Source organism: Danio aesculapii, chromosome 4 (genome assembly GCF_903798145.1).
Source record: "Danio aesculapii chromosome 4, fDanAes4.1, whole genome shotgun sequence".
Lineage (NCBI taxonomy): Eukaryota > Metazoa > Chordata > Actinopteri > Cypriniformes > Danionidae > Danio > Danio aesculapii.
The window spans coordinates 8,376,009-8,393,180 of NC_079438.1; the positions used below are offsets into that span (position 1 = coordinate 8,376,009).

General features: G+C 41.1%; 6 non-coding genes across 6 annotated transcripts; all 6 read left to right on the plus strand.

Moving 5' to 3' along the window:
* Positions 1–10,704: 10,704 nt before the first annotated feature.
* On the plus strand, positions 10,705–10,777 carry trnar-ucg (transfer RNA arginine (anticodon UCG)). The gene has a single exon. It is a non-coding gene; the product is annotated as a tRNA-Arg (tRNA).
* A 337-nt stretch (positions 10,778–11,114) lies between these two features.
* trnas-uga (transfer RNA serine (anticodon UGA)) lies at positions 11,115–11,196 on the plus strand. The gene has a single exon. It is a non-coding gene; the product is annotated as a tRNA-Ser (tRNA).
* A 998-nt stretch (positions 11,197–12,194) lies between these two features.
* trnas-uga (transfer RNA serine (anticodon UGA)) lies at positions 12,195–12,276 on the plus strand. Its single transcript has one exon. It is a non-coding gene; the product is annotated as a tRNA-Ser (tRNA).
* A 599-nt stretch (positions 12,277–12,875) lies between these two features.
* Positions 12,876–12,948, plus strand: trnak-uuu (transfer RNA lysine (anticodon UUU)). The gene has a single exon. It is a non-coding gene; the product is annotated as a tRNA-Lys (tRNA).
* A 533-nt stretch (positions 12,949–13,481) lies between these two features.
* On the plus strand, positions 13,482–13,554 carry trnak-uuu (transfer RNA lysine (anticodon UUU)). The gene has a single exon. It is a non-coding gene; the product is annotated as a tRNA-Lys (tRNA).
* A 3,375-nt stretch (positions 13,555–16,929) lies between these two features.
* trnan-guu (transfer RNA asparagine (anticodon GUU)) lies at positions 16,930–17,003 on the plus strand. Its single transcript has one exon. It is a non-coding gene; the product is annotated as a tRNA-Asn (tRNA).
* Positions 17,004–17,172: the final 169 nt, after the last annotated feature.

Here is a 17,172-nt window from a genome sequence, read left to right on the forward strand (position 1 = left end):
ACATGTACAGAATTTGAGATTATGAGTCCTAAGATCAGCAGTGAAGGAAAAGATGCCGATCTTAAGAATGAACCAGCTAGGATGTTCAGAGTGACACTTCAGAGACTTTATCTGAAGAGACTGAAAATACACAACCAGATAAAGCTACTGAAACTGCAATGAGAAAGAATCCTACACGAGCGCGGAAGAAGCCATCTCATTTACGGGACTTTAAGACTTACAATCAAGAGTACAAACTGTAAACATGCATTGACTCCTGTTATAGAGTAATATGTGACATACCACAAACCTAGCAGGAGGCTATAACATCCACAAACTCAATGCATTGGAGGAATGCAATGGATAAAGAGATGAAATCTCTTAAAGAGAACAAGACTTTTACACTCACTCAGTTGCCACAAGGAAAACAACCAGTTGGAGGTAAATGGGTTTACACAGTAAAAAAAGACACTGATGGATCAGAAAAGTACAAAGCAAGATTCGTTGCAAAAGGATACAACCAGAAACCAGGGACTGATTATGATGAGACATTCGCTTCTACAGCCAGTATGACAAGTGTGCGAGTGGTTATGCAAAAATCAACGCAGGAAAATCTGATCTTGCACCAGATGGACGTTGAGACTGCTTATTTGCATGCACCAATTGACCATGAAGTTTATGTAGAGCAGCCAGAAGGCTATGAGCAAGAATCTGAAACTGGTGAAAAGATTGTATGTAAGCTAGAGAAATCTCTCTATGGTCTGAAGCAATCTTGTAGAAACTGGAATGCTGTATTACACGAATGTTTGACTGAGAATGGGTTTATGCAAAATCCAGCTGATAACTGTGTATATACAAGAGAAAAATCCAGCGAGAAAGTAATCTTAATTGTATGGGTGGATGACCTAATAATAGCAGCAAGCAGTGAAAGCATTCTAGAGAGTGTAAAAGAGATGCTCACTGAAAGGTTCAAAATGAAAGACATGGGAAGATTGAAACATTTCCTGGGTATAGATTTTGAACAAACTGAAGGTCTAGTCAAAAATGTCACAGGGGAAATATGTGAACAAAATTCTAGAACGTTTTGATATGCAAAACTGCAAATCAAGAGAAACCCCATGCGAACTAAAACTTGATTTTTCAGAAGATGATGAAAAGATGAAAGACAAAAGAAAATTTAGAGAGGCAGTGGGAAGTTTAATTTACCTATCCACATGTACACGACCTGATTTCAGTTTTGTTGTCAGTAAACTTTCTCAAAATTTTGCTGAACCAACAGAACAACACTGGAACACAGTAAAACATGTGTTCATATACCTAAAAGGTACAACAAAACACGTGCTATCCTTCAGGAAAAATGACACAGAAAAACTAGGTCTGAAAGTATACAGTGATGCTGATTGGGCATCAGACACGAAAGACAGACGTAGTACATCAGGATATTGTGTCAGTCTTAGTGAGGGGAGTTCTTTGATTTCCTGGAAAACAAGAAAACAATCAACAGTTGCATTGTCAACTTGTGAAGCAGAATACATGCCTTTAGCATCAGCTATGCAAGAATGTATCTACCTGAAACAGTTACTCAGAAATATAGACAGGTATCAGTATGCATCAACCAAAGTGTATGAGGACAATCAAGGTACCAGAGCACTTGCAAGAAACCCAGACTGTAGACAAAGGTGCAAACACATTGACATCAAGTATCATTTCATAAGAGAAACTGTAAATGATGGTAAAGTAATCTTGGAATGTTGTACCACTGAGGAAATGATTGCTGACATCATGACAAAGCCAGCCACTAAGCAAAAACTGAAGAGGTTTTATAGGTATATTTTTGGTACTTGAAGATAGAAGTTTTGTTTACATTATTGATGTAAAAGGAAAATCCTTATTTGATTTATCTATTTTGAGTAATACAATAAGCTACGAGCGAGTGGGGGTGTTAAAGTACTGGCACTCTTGCTCATTGTATTAATATAATCACTGAAGGGTTCATAATTGTGTTTCATTATATTTCGGTACAGTAATGATGACGTCATGTTGTTTATGTGCTTTACGTCTCCACATTATACTGTTGTTGAACGGAAGTGTTCGTCTCGTGTTCATGCTGTACAGAGAGAACATGTGAAAGTGAGAAATAAAAAGACGCTGATAAAACGATTCGTTCTGTCTAGTGCTTAAGCTACGCACTCCAAGCTCAACAATTCATTAAAATAAAAGTATTATTATTGATAATTACATCCAGTTCCCTTAAAACTTTGCTTAAATATAAAACCAAAAAGTAAATAACTGCTTGGTCTGACAAGTTCTCAGGACATTTCAGCACAACACTGTTTAACCAACTGCCCGATGGTCTTAAACGTTTTGCCACCTTCTAAAATGATTATTTATATTTATCGATGTCACAGTACAATACCCGTAAAAAAAACACAACCTAGGAAGCGTGGAGAGTGAAGGTAAGCCTATCTGTTACTGTAACGAGGAGACTGACACAGAGGGATCCATTATACAGTATTTATTAGTCACAGTCAACACAAACATCCAATACGCACTAAAGTGTTAACACACATCAACAGTAATCAATAATGGTCTTGGGGCTGACGGCTGGCAGACACAGAGTGATTTACCAGGCATAGATCAGAGGCAGGCGGAGTGGTTCAGAATCTGTTAGACAGGCTTGGGTCGAGGGCAGGCAGCGTGGTTCAGAGTCCATGTATAAAGCAATGGTCGTGGGCAGGCAGAAGGCAACTCAGAAACAGTCCGGGGTTATTCTCAGAAAATCAGCCAGGAAAGACTGCTCAGTAATGCTGGCCAGGGCTAAACAAGACTTCGCAATGAACTGGTGTTTGAGTGTGGCTTATATAGGAAGCGTGGGTCGTTAACTAGATTCAGTTCAGGTGTGTGCACAATCAGTTTAGATGGATGATGTAATGCTTAAAAGTCCGGGGATGGTGACCTCTGCTGGCCAGTGAGGAGAATGACTGGGACCGGTAACAGTTACCTCTTTAAACTGCAAACTTCATACAGTAAATTATATAAATGTTAACACTGTATACAAAAGATGAAATATAACTGTCACCCTGTTTTACTTCCAGTGAATACAACGAAACCAATAAAGCAAGAAATACTGATGTGGCAGAACAAGGCAGAAGTGCTACAAAATAAAGTTAATGAACTGGAAGCCTTGAACAGTGAACTTCGCCAGCAAGTAGTGGAGCTTTCAATGCAGCAGCAAAGTAAGAGCTGAACATATTGTTTTGTATACTGTATGAGGTAATACAGACACTGTGTATATTAGATTGTAAAGATTAGACTGGTTGTTAGTGGTTTTCATGTTTTTATTCTTCAACTGTATTTTAAGCTGTTTCTAATAGTATATTGCAAAAAAACTTCATTGAAATTTGGATATTGCATTTGTATTAATTTTACATTCAGATGATCTGATTCCTGGTACATCAGTTGGACGTGAAGAATCCAGTGCTGTTGACCTATTTAGTGATGAGAACGCATCAACTGATGTAGAGTCATCAGTGACAGACGAATCCTGTGATGACTCAGAGAAGAAAAACAAAATCAAGAAACAGAGAAAGAACAAGAAGAATAAATATGAAAAGATAAAACGAGGTCCAGTTTTAATTTTATGGTAGTTATTTCTGTTTACATCATAATAATTCTCTCACACACACATACAGTTCATGCTCACTCTCTTATACACTCACACATCACACACACACACTTGCACACTCTCACTCACACACATATTGTACACACACTTGTTGCATACACACACTTGTACTCACTCTCACTAACACACTCACTCTTGTACATGCTCTCTCACACACACCTACATTCTATCTCTCTGTCTCATATGTACTTTTTTCACGCTCTTACACACACACACAGATGTGCCAGTGTTAATGATACTTCTTTCTATAATTTTACGTGCTCATTAGGCTTAGGATAGGTGGTTGCATTGTGATTATTTGGTCATGAAGGTATTAGTTGTTTTAAATCATTTTTCAGCTAATAATGTTCGTGATGTCATACATCGCTACAAAAGGCTTTTGAAGCTGACAAGACGTGGAGCAACCATGACCAGAGCATTCCAGAGAGAAGGTGTCTCTCGAAATGCAGTGGCCCAGCTCGCTCCAATTGCAGAGCTGTACTTTGCTAACAGGGAGCAATTTAACAGCATCAGCTTCACACCAGGAAAATGAACAGAGTTCACTCAAAAGTGTAGAGAGCTCATTGTTGGAGATGTTCACATAAAAGTCCTATCAACGAAAAGGAAGGGTTCACTTTTGCCTTTTTGTCTGAATAAATGATTAGAGTAGATTTGCTATGTCGCTTATTGTTAAGGCCATGTTTATTGTATGTTTCTTTGTTCAATAATGTTTCTGTTTACTGTTGTTAAAATGTAGAAGCAAAAAAAGTGCAGCACAATAAGCTCAGCTTATAATGCCAAAACTACATTATATTGAGATCAGATGCAAAAACCTTTAAATGCCGTCTAAATTCATTACATTTCTTTCCCTTTTTTAATCCTGGGTCACCACAGCGGAATGAACCGCCAACTTATTCAGCACATGTTTTACACAGCAGATGCCCTTTCAGCTGCAACCCATTACTGGGAAACATCCATACACACTCATTCACTACGGACAATTCGAGCTTACTCAATTCACCTGTACACTGTAAAAAGTATGACCTAGATCTAACTTTTAAAAAGTGAGGCAAGTGGCTGCATCGGACGTTTTAGATTGAATCAACTTCCAGCCTTTTTTAAGTACATTAAACACTAAAACATTGCTTAAAACAAATGCAACAAAATTAAGTTGAGCCAACTAATATTTCTAAAATTACTCAAGTCAGATAAACTTACTTTATTTGTTAAACCTAACTGATTTATACATTGCTATATGTTGCCTGTACTTATTTTAATTAGGTATTAAGAACTTTATTATCTAAATAAAATTAACCATGCATATGTCATTTAAAATGAAATCAATTGACTTCTGGCTGTAACCTCAGAAAATAAATCTTCATTTCTATATTCTAAGCACAATATACAGTGATTAAGTAAAAACAGATAAACAGAATTTATACGGTCAATAACAATTAAATAAGAATGGGATGATGGATTAAAGACCATAACATTTATTCAATGTCAACCAGTGTCCCTTTTAATAGTGACTACAAAACAGGCCATTAATGTGGCTGCACATACACAATACATAAATAAAAACATTAATAATGTCAGATCCTATTGAGAAATCATCTAAGACAACTCAGTAAGGAGATCTGCATACTTTGATGATGCATAAGGTCCAGTCCCACAAAGAGTCTCTGATATATGATAAATAATGTATACAGTTTTGATGGAAGTCGAGGACATCGGTAAGTCCGAACAGGAGCCATCATGCACATGACAGGTTTGGTAAACCTCTGACAGTCCTATGATTATCCAAACTGTGTTGGGCTGATGGCAAATTTTTCCTGTGGGCAGCCGCATGCACCTCTGATTCCACACAACTCCATTGGTGGAGAGAAAAAAGAAACAGGAGTTCAGGTGGTTGATACTAAATAATATTAAATAGCTGAATACTAAATAGCAAATATCTTAGATAAACTACAAATGAAGTTACAAAAGTGCAGTGAGAATGATACATGGATGAAAGACCTTAGTTTATCAGTTAAAAATTACCCGTAGTTAAAACAAAAAAAAAAAGTTATATAGGTTATTGTGTACTTATCCCAGGTGTTTTTAAGAATCAAATTCTAAATAAAACTGTGATTTTATTCAGTGTAACAGTGTATGGCATCTTGGTTGCCTGTCAATCAAGGAATTATTTACATTTAGGTATTACATTTTCAGTTTATTTTTGCAACTTATAAAGCATAAAAATGTGTATGTAGATTACATATTAAACAGTTTGAAAATGGTGAATATAAAATCTATAATTTAACTGTCATCTTCGTTTTGCACCAAACTTTGCATAAGTCATAATACAAAATTAAATACATTGCCATTTTACATATTACATTAAGGTTTCCATTACATTTTTGCTGAAGCTACATTTAATTTAATTTTCTCCAAATTTAATGTTACTGGCAAATGACAGTTCAGTGAATCAGTGTTTTCAGTTAGCTTTAGTAAAAGACTGACAGATAATAAGAAACTGCATTAGGCTATTTTTTACTGTTTGTTCATTGCACACATACAAAAAATCTTCAGATATCAAACATAAGTCTATGGAGCCCACTATTGTTTGCAAGTTTACCCATGTTTTACTTACTCGCAAATACTAATAGCTGTAATTGTATCTAATGTTTTTCTTAACAAAATAAACAAAATCACTTTGGTATCTAAAGACCAAGAAAATGCATTTTAGAATGAGGTGCGTACATTTTAAATGGTTCTGTAAACATAAATGTAATTTAAGTTAAAATAAATTATAAATCTGTAATTTATTCACTTTGCAGTATTAACAAAAAACTTATGGACTAAATCTCTAAAACCCAAACCTTAAGCTACTTAATGTTACGCTGAACACAAACTACTGTTCCATACGTTTCTGTATTTAATATGATCCTTAATGTGCTGATAATTATTTAGGTGAGCTAGCCAGGTTAGCGCTAGCAAACTGCACCCACACCCCGACCGCCCACCAGAGACCTTGTTAATCCGTTCTGTAACGTTAGTTATACCTACTAAGTGTTTTAAAACTACTTTAACTTTTTTTTCTCAGGACTATCACTTTTAATCGTTAACATGAACTAGCGTTGGTTAGCGTTAGCCAACTTAGCTTTCCATGTGAGAGCAGTCTGTTACCTGACGTTACAGTACAATTTACAAGCTAAAACCTCACCTGCCTAGTGAAGTCGGCAGTTTAGCATGACTTTGCCATTATCATTCGGCTACATTTGCAACTTGCCGTGTTAATCAGATCCGCTGCTGCGAGCAGTTTATGTCGACCATTGAAGATGCTGTCTGGCTGCAAAGTGGCGGGCAGTGAAAATGGGGTCACGCAGAATTATTAAAATCACGTTTGATGAACAGACCTGCACACATCGACAGCTGCTCTAATAAATTGTCTGTGTCAACTCACTTTTATAACATTTATTCTACACAATAACCACATACAAAAATCTACTCAAATCAATTGCATTAGTTTTATTCAAAATATACTGTTATATAAAAACTGATATATTTTAAGTAAAGAAGAAGCAAATTGATATTTTTTGGTATAAAACAAATATAATTAACTAGATTGCAATTATTTAAAGTATATAAAACCAACTTTGTGAGTGTAGCACTTTTTACAGTGTACCACATGTCTTTGGACTTGTGGGGGAAACTGGAGCACTCGAAGGAAGCCCACATGGTATGCCACAGAAATGCCACCTGACCCAGCCGAGGCTCAAACCATTAACCTTTTGCTGTGAGGCAAACGTGTTACCCACTGCGCCACCATGTCACCTCGTCATCTAAATTGTATTTCTAAAATTAGTTATTTTTCAGCCTACTATGTTAAAGACAATGAAAAAAAACATTCTCAGTGGGTAGCACGTTCGCCTCACAGGAAGAAGGTCACTGGTTCGAGCCTCGGCTGGATCAGTTGGTGTTTCTGTGTGGAGTTTGCATGTTCTCCCGGTTTTCGCGTTGGTTTCCTCTGGGTGCTCCGCTTCCCCCCACAAGTCCAAAAACATGTGGTAGAGGTGAATTGGGTTGGCTAAATTGTCCTTAGTTCATGTGTGTGAATGATTGTGTATGGATGTTTCCCAGTGATGGGTTGCAGCTGTAAGGGCATCCGTTGCATAAAAACATATGCTGGATAAGTTGGCTGTTCATTCCACTGTGGATGTAACAACAATTGTTCTTAATTGTCCTGAACCGAATGTTTTCTTCAGCTTAATTACCTGGGCTGTTAATTTTTTTATTTTATTTTTGTTTTGACAGCAATAAATTAAAAGCAGTTGGACGAACTAATGACTCTGGTATTTATTTGTATGTTCTTGTACGTGTGGCGCTGTTGTGTTTTTGTCTTCAAATACTTGCATCAGTGTCACTACTACCTGTCTGTTGACTATCTGCTGAACATTTACAGATTAGTAGCCATGCTGTCTGTGATGTTGGCTCCTTACAGTCATTTAACAGCATTTCTTAGGTTTTCACTTCATTTTGATGGGCCCAGTGTGACAACAGATGAGCTGATAAATGTACCTTAAAAGGCACCTATGGTAAAAAATCTACTTTTCAAGCTGTTTGGACAGACATATGTGCATGTATGGTGTATAGACCATCATATTGGGGTGATATAAGCACACCCAGTGCTTTTTTTCAATTTAACAACATAAAAACGATGGAGCAATTGGAGCGGTTTTCAAACCGACCGCAACTTTACGTAGGAGTGCGGTCCCCCCGCCCACCAATATTGATCCCAGAAGCTCCCTGTGATCTTAACTAGCATGCGTTTTAGAATTCTAAACATCGGTTTCTATCAGGGTTCACTCAAGTCGACGGCTGGGCGCCTCGGACCGCTGCAGACTTGAATTGCCGTTGTGTGTACCCTAATAGAAACCTATGTTTAGAATTAAAAAATGCGTGGCGCGATGATTCGGAACACTTCATGTTTCTGCCCTGCCACAGAGAGTGTCTGGTGTGCCGTGTCGCGGCTTCGAGCGGCGCATCCGGTGCCTCAGTAAAAGTTCATTCAGTGTGCGTGGTTATTAGTTTCTGTGTACAAGCTCGGCACTTGAAACTAGCACACAGTTGGCTGTAAAACTGTACAAAGACACATATGATTTTGTACTCTCTGCTTGGTCTGTGTCCGAGTCGTACATGTACGACTGATTGCTGAACCTCTCACTCCTGCTCATGGCCCCGCCCCTTGTTACGTTGGCGGGAAGCCGAAACTAATTTACATGTAAAGCAACACATCCATAAATCCGCGAACTGTGGACACGCCCCCAACATGACACTTTTTAACACATTATAATAAAAAAATCTGAATTGTGTTTTAAACTGAACCTAAACTGGCACACTCAGAAGAACCATAATATTAATATTAAATCATAAAAAATAGGTAAACTATGTTCCCTTTAAAGTAAAATAACTGTCAACTGAAAGTTAGGTTAAATGCAACAAATAGTTAATTGAACACTCTTAGATTGTACCTAACCCTAATTTTATATTTGATTAAAGTTCATGTTAAAATATCTTGCGTTGCTACTTATAGGCATCTGAATGTTTACTCAAAGTCTATTCATAAACTGGATAACAACTACATGCAGAAAATAACAACAAACATCTTGGTGGTCAATGTTCTGAAAACTTGTTGAGGATTTGTTGCATATCTACTAAAACATTGTTGAACATCTGTAGAAGATTAGTTGCATATCTACTGAAACACTGTTGAACATCTAGAACCTAATTAGGTAACACTTATCTTACCGAAAGTTTAATAAATGTTTACATGCTGTAGACATTGTATTGATTGCCTAAGAACATTTAAAGACAATCTACAGATACTATCCAGATGAAAGTAAACAGATAAGAACTTGAAAAGTAACTTACGGTCAGCAGACTATCTAAAGGGGGACCATCAAAATAAAGTGTTACCCGGTTCCTTTTCGTTGGCATCTTGTTGAAGGCATACAAAAAATCCATGACAAATGATTGCCGAAATGGCCCAGTGGCCAAGGGATAAGGCATCAACCTCCCGGGCTTGGGATTGTTGGTTCAAATCCCATCTGGGTTGTCTTTGAAGGTCTCACTTCAATTTGGGAGCAATGTTTGGTGGATGAAACACGGTAGCTGTGAAAACCTTCTTGAGATGTGTTTGCATGTCATTAACTTCCTGCATTGCCATGCATGTTACCTCTTATGACTAAAAGGGTAACGAGATACCTAACGCGAAAGGCCATTTCGAATCCTGCATGGTGCCTACAGAGAGGAGACGGTGTAAAAAGACAAAATGGTGCTTACATATAAAGCTGGTGGGTTGTTCAAGATCCGTAAACAAATCTATCAACCGAATCATTGCCGCTCCTTTTTTTGTCTGTATAGTTGTACATGTTAGACTGATTTAGATCAGAAGTCCACTAAATGTTCATTAAGTAAAGTCACAGCAAAAGCTGCTACAATTAAAATAGAAACATCATGGATAGCACAGCACCGCTGCTTTTTCTATGACTGTCGTAGGACTCGTCCGGGATTTGAACCCGAGACCTCTCGCACCCAAAGCGAGAACCATACCCCTAGACCAACAAGCCCAGTAGAAGCAGTCTGCAGTGCCACAAAAAATTCTGTGAGACCGATCCAATCTACTCTTTGTTTATGTTGTTTTTGTTACGTGTGTCAGAAACTCCCTGGAGGCATATTACAGTTCACAGTAAGTATAAAACAGTCCAGTGGCCTAATGGATAAGGCACCAGCCTTCGAAGCTGGGGATTGTGGGTTTAAAGTACCAACTGGGTTGTCTTTGATGCAGTTTCTATTAGGTTGACTGTGCAAGACAATCCAGTATTACCTTTAAAAAGCTAGGTTCATACCCTTAGGTCAAAAAGACATGACAATGGAAAACTCCTCAGAGAAGCTGTTTTGTCATTAGGTGTACACATCAGATCGTCTGAATGCAATATGGCATAGGGATCCTAAAGAACTGTTTTCTGAGTAACAAGAACTTCCTGAGCCATACATCAGATATGACAAAGGCTAGTGTTGACCCAGTGGCCTAATGGATAAGGCATCAGCCTTCGAAGCTGGGGATTGTGGGTTCAAGTCCCATCTGGGTTTTCTTTGTTGGGTTACATTTAAGTTGTGTGAAACAATTCCGACTGGTCTTCTCAAAACTTAGGCGTGATGAGCTGAGGACAATAGTTAGCTTCGAATTCTCAGACTTGCTGCACACTTCAAATAAGATTCATCCAATCTTGCTTTAATCTCACTGTCACGTTACAAACCTAAATGGTTCCGCTAAGCTTTGGTAATGAAGATCTTGACTTCAAGTACCCCGTGTCTTTCAAGCAATGCTTGTGCCGCTTTTTACAACCTCAGGCCATTTATGCCCCAACTGTGCTGCGTTCAATGTTGCCCACATTCAGCAGAAAAAGTCAAAGAGCTGTCACCATGTGTAGTCGTGGCCGAGAGGTTAAGGCGATGGACTTGAAATCCATTGGGGTCTCCCCGTGCAGGTTCGAACCCTGCCGACTACGGAACAGCCAGCTGCTTTTGCTTTTTCTCTCTGTGAGAGGAACTGTGGCTTTTGCGACGTTTGGTTGCGGGCCTGCGTGTTTAATCCCATATTGAATAATTCAAGTCCAGCGACTAGTCGCAATTTAGCTTTTTTTGTAGTCCCTACACTCTGATGTTGTCTAGAGAAACGTTCAATAAATCGACAGCAACATCTTGTACGGCTCATCAAGATTGGGATTTGATAGTTTTTTTTCCAAGTCGCCCAGTCCGTTTTGGCTGTCCCTTTGTGGCACATTTTCCCCACTCCATCTGCTTCTGGAGAGTTGCTTTATGCACAGCTCTTTTCAAGACTGATGCTAGCACAGTTCCAAAAGGCCCAGGCAAAATGTGCTTTTGGCCATGCTTTTGGACCCCTGTTGAACCTGTGCTTGGTTGCTGTTAGCTGAGTGTGTTAGATTAGAGAGCTATGCTGTCCCTGCTTCCCAGAGATTGTATGGAAAAGTTGCACAAGAGCTAGTGCACCTTCCTCTACCCCTGTTGACCCTGTGCTTGGTTGCCATCTCAGCAGGAGAGTGAAAGCAGACGTCTGTAGTCGTGGCCGAGTGGTTAAGGCGATGGACTAGAAATCCATTGGGGTTTCCCTGTGCATATTCGAATCCTGCCGACTACGTTGTTTTGCACGTCCACTTATGTTGTTGTTCTCTTTTCTTTCAAGCCTCCTATACGTAATTGCAATCCTCTTCTGCATCTCACAAACAAGCCCCTGTCACTTAGTGACCAGGCAGCTGTGGGTGAGCGACAGTGGTTTGCCGCGACCGTACAGTGATCCGTACTCTGTGTTGTGGCCAGAGAAATCCCAGTTTGAATCCCGGTCACAGCAGCGCGTACCTGTTAACGGAAAGCCATGCTGGGCTGAGTTTTCGTCACCTCAGGCCACGGCTGGATTTCTCACCCCAACCTCTGCTGTATCTAGTGTTGCCCACATCCGGCCAACAGAGCAGACGAGTCAAGGCCAGGGGTAGTCGTGGCCGAGAGGTTAAGGCGATGGACTTGAAATCCATTGGGGTCCCCCCGCGCAGGTTCGAACCCTGCCGACTACGGAACAGCCAGCTGCTTTTGCTTTTTCTCTCTGTGAGAGGAACTGTGGCTTTTGCGACGTTTGGTTGCGGGCCTGCGTGTTTAATCCCATATTGAATAATTCAAGTCCAGTCCAGTCGCAATTTAGCTTTTTTTGTAGTCCCTACACTCTGATGTTGCCGAGAGAAACGTTCAATTAATCGACAGCAACATCTTGTACGGCTCATCAAGATTGGGATTTGATAGTTTTTTTTCCAAGTCGCCCAGTCTGTTTTGGCTGTCCCTTTGTGGCACATTTTCCCCACTCCATCAGCTTCTGGAGAGTTGCTTTATGCACAGCTCTTTTCAAGACTGATGCTAGCACAGTTCCAAAAGGCCCAGGCGAAATGTGCTTTTGGCCATGCTTTTGGACCATGGCTTTGGTAATACCTAATGACTTCAAGGTCTTTCACGGTGCAGCTCAGCAGTGGCATGGCACAGCTCTGAAACGCCGTTTCCTGGAGGACGCCTGCATCTGTTTTTTTAAGAGGACGCAGGTCTGTGCTGTGATGAGAAAGTGTTGTTAGCCGGCAAGGGGCTTGCAGAGGTCCAACTCCGCAAACAGGTGCCTCAGCAGACAGGAGCCCGGATAGCTCAGTCGGTAGAGCATCAGACTTTTAATCTGAGGGTCCAGGGTTCAAGTCCCTGTTCGGGTGAAGGCCTGTCTGTTTGTCAGAGACCTCGTTGTTCTTTTCATATCACTTGGTGGCTGTCCATTGTGGTGTGGCCTGCGAGAGCACGTTGCTCTGAATTCAGATCATCAGCTTGTGTGGAAAGAGTGCCCATGAAGTTAGCTGAGTTTGTTAGAGGCCATTTATGCCCCAACTGTGCTGCGTTCAATGTTGCCCACATTCAGCAGAAAAAGTCAATGAGCTGCCACCATGCGTAGTCGTGGCCGAGAGGTTAAGGCGATGGACTTGAAATCCATTGGGGTCTCCCCGCGCAGGTTCGAACCTTGCTTTTGGCCATGCTTTTGGACCATGGCTTGGTAACACCTAATGACTTCAAGGTCTTTCACGGTGCAGCTCAGCAGTGGCATGGCACAGCTCTGAAACGCCGTTTCCTGGAGGACGCCTGCATCTGTTTTTTTTAAGAGGACGCAGGTCTGTGCTCTGATGAGAAAGTGTTGTTAGCCGGCAAGGGGCTTACAGAGGTCCAATTCCGCAAACAGGTGCCTCAGCAGACAGGAGCCCGGATAGCTCAGTCGGTAGAGCATCAGACTTTTAATCTGAGGGTCCAGGGTTCAAGTCCCTGTTCGGGTGAAGGCCTGTCTGTTTGTCAGAGACCTCGTTGTTCTTTTCATATCACTTGGTGGCTGTCCATTGTGGTGTGGCCTGCGAGAGCACGTTGCTCTGAATTCAGATCATCAGCTTGTGTGGAAAGAGTGCCCATGAAGTTAGCTGAGTTTGTTAGATTAGAGAGCTATGCTGTCCCTGCTTCCCAGAGATTGTACGGAAAAGTTGCACTAGAGCTAGTGCACCTTCCTCTACCCCTGTTGACCCTGTGCTTGGTTGCCACCTTAGCAGGAGAGAGAAAGCAGACGACTGTAGTCGTGGCCAAGTGGTTAAGGCGATGGACTAGAAATCCATTGGGCTTTCTCCGGGCAGGTTCGAATCCTGCTGATTACGTTGTTTTGCACGTCCACTTATGTTGTTGTTCTCTTTTCTTTCAAGCCTCCTATACGTAATTGGAATCCTCCTCTGCAACTCACAAACAAGCCCCTGTCACTTAGTGACCAGGCAGCTGTGGATGAGCGACAGTGGTTTGCCGCGACCGTACAGTCATTATAGTGGAACTTTTATTATGTAATCACTATATAATCTGCCACTATTAAAATATAGATTACTATTAAAATATACTGTTAAAACTTATAGAAAGACCTATATTCAAGTGATGCAGAAGAGACATACAAACATGCAGGGCCTTATAATTGAGGGCCTTACAATTGAAGCACAGCAGGTCATGCGCCAAAGTGAGAACATTATGACAGAGCGTATGCAATACATTTAGACAATGTATATGTTGAACAAGACAAAAACAACCCTCGTCAAAATAGCATACATAAGGAGAATCATTTAAAAAATATGGAAACATCATGATCATATGCAAACACATGATTGTAAGCACATGCTATGTGACCTTTAAGATATGTAAAAACAGAAAACCATACAGCCATTAATTAAAAAGCTAGGATGCTATTGGAGCCGGGAATAGGGTGATGTTAAATCATATCTCATGATACCTATGGATAAGAAACTGTATATAAACTGTGGGTTTTTGGACATTGAGGGGGAGAGAGCTCGATCGACCATCTCTGCTGTAACAATAAACTGCTTCAACTTGAGAACTTCGAAGACCTCAGCCTCTTTTTTGAAACCTAGAAGATGTTTGTCGAGATCCAGCGCAACTTTCCACTACACTGTTAACCGAAAGGTTGGTGGTTCGAGCCCACCCAGGGAAGAACGAATGCTTTTGCTGCCTTGCAACTGCTAACACGTGCACCGGGCAATGATCCTGGGCCACGTGCTGTCTGGCGTTACAAGATGACATCAGGATTTAGCAGAAGTTTGTTGTCCAGTGCCTAGATTGACCAAGTTACTTATTCCAGTTGACTTAAAATCAGCATCAAATGTTACACAGGTAGGGCAGGTATTGATCAAAACAGTGACTAGAATGAGTTTTTCACTAGCCCGGCTAGCTCAGTCGGGAGAGCATGAGACACTTAATCTCAGTGATGTTAGTTAAAGCCTCACGTTGGGTGTTTCTGTTACCTTTCTCTCTCTTTTCGGCAGCTTTCATTTGGGTTCATCCAGAAGACCAAGTGAGACAAAGTTCAGCGTTTCTACCACAGTTGGTAAATTTAGTCTGAGTCTCTGTGGCACAATCGGTTAGTGCGTTTGGCTGTTAACCAAAAGGTTGTTGCTTTGAGCCCATCCAGGGACGAACGAAGGCTTTTGCTGCCTTGCAACTGCTAACACGTGCACCGGGCAATGATCCTGGGCCACGTGCTGTCTGGCGTTACAAGATGACGTCAGGATTTAGCAGAAGTTTGTTGTCCAGTGCCTGGATTGGCCAATTTTTTTTATTACAGTTGACTTGAAAAAAACATTAAACTTAACACAGGTAGGGAAGGTATTGATCAAAACAGTGACTTTCTCTTGAATGAGCATCTCACAAGCCCTGTCTGGCGTTACAAGATGACATCAGGATTTAGCAGAAGTTTTTTGTCCAGTGCCTCTATTGGCCAAGTTACTTATTCCAGTTGACTTAAAATCAGCATCAAACTTTACACAGGTAGGGAAGGTATTGATAAAAACAGTGACTAGAATGAGTGTCTCACAAGCCTGGCTAGCTCAGACGGGAGAGCATGAGACACTTAATCTCAGTGAGGTGGGTTTGAGCCCTACGTTGGCTGTTTCTGTTACCTTTCTCTCTCTTTTCGGCAGCTTTCATTTGGATTCATCCTGCAGACCAAGTGAGACAAAGTTCAGGTTTTCTACAACAGTCGGTTTGGTGTCTGAGTCTCAGTGGGGCAATCGGTTAGCATGTTCGGCTGTTAACCCAAAGCTTGGTGGTTCGAGCCCACCCAGGGAAGGACGAATGCTTTTGCTGCCTTGCAACTGCTAACACGTGCACCGGGCAATGATCCTGGGCCACGTGCTGTCTGGCGTTACAAGATGACATCAGGATTTAGCAGAATTTTGTTGTCCAGTGCCTAGATAGACCAAGTTACTGATTCCAGTTGACTTAAAATCAGCATCAAACTTTACACAGGTAGGGAAGGTATTGATCAAAACAGTGACTAGAATGAGTTTCTCACTAGCCCGGCTAGCTCAGTCGGGAGAGCATGAGACACTCAATCTCAGTGACGTTAGTTCAAGCCTCACGTTGGGTGTTTCTGTTACCTTTCTCTCTCTCTTTTCGGCAGCTTTCATTTGGGTTCATCCAGCAGACCAAGTGATACAAAGTTCAGCGTTTCTACCACAGTTGGTATATTTAGTCTGAGTCTCTGTGGCACAATCGGTTAGTGCGTTCGGCTGTTAACCAAAAGGTTGTTGCTTTGAGCCCATCCAGGGACGAACGAAGGCTTTTGCTGCCTTGCAACTGCTAACACGTGCACCGGGCAATGATCCTGGGCCATGTGCTGTCTGGCGTTAAAAGATGACATCAGGATTTAGCAGAAGTTTGTTGTCCAGTGCCTGGATCGGCCAAGTTACTTATTCCAGTTGACTTAAAATCAGCATCAAACTTTACACAGGTAGGGAAGGTATTGATCAAAACAGTGACTAGAATAAATGTATCGGAAGCCCGGCTAGCTCAGTCGGTAGAGCATGAGACTCTCAGGGTCGTGGGTTCGAGCTGTATTGGCCAATTTTTTATATGCCAGTTGACATAAAAAAACCATTAAACTTTACACAGGTAGGGAAGGTATTGATCAAAACAGTGACTAGAATAAATGCATCAGAAGCCCGGCTAGCTCAGTCGGTAGAGCATGAGACTCTTAATCTCAGCGTCGTGGGTTCGAGCCCTACGTTGGGCGTTTTTCTCTCTCTTTTCGGCAGCTTTCAATTGGATTCTTCGAGCATACCTATTGAGACAAAGTTCAGCATTTCTACTACAGTTGTGTAGCTCTCGAAGTCTCTGTTGCGCAATTGGTTAGCGCGTTCGGCTGTTAACCGAAAGGTTGGTGGTTCGAGCCCACCCAGGGACGAATTAAGCTTTTCTCTGCCTTGCAACTGCTAACACGTGCACCGGGCAATGATTCTGGGCCACGTGCTGTCTGGCGTTACAAGATGACATCAGGATTTAGCAGAAGTTTGTTGTCCAGTGCCTGGATCGGCCAAGTTACTTATTCCAGTTGACTTAAAATCAGCATCAAA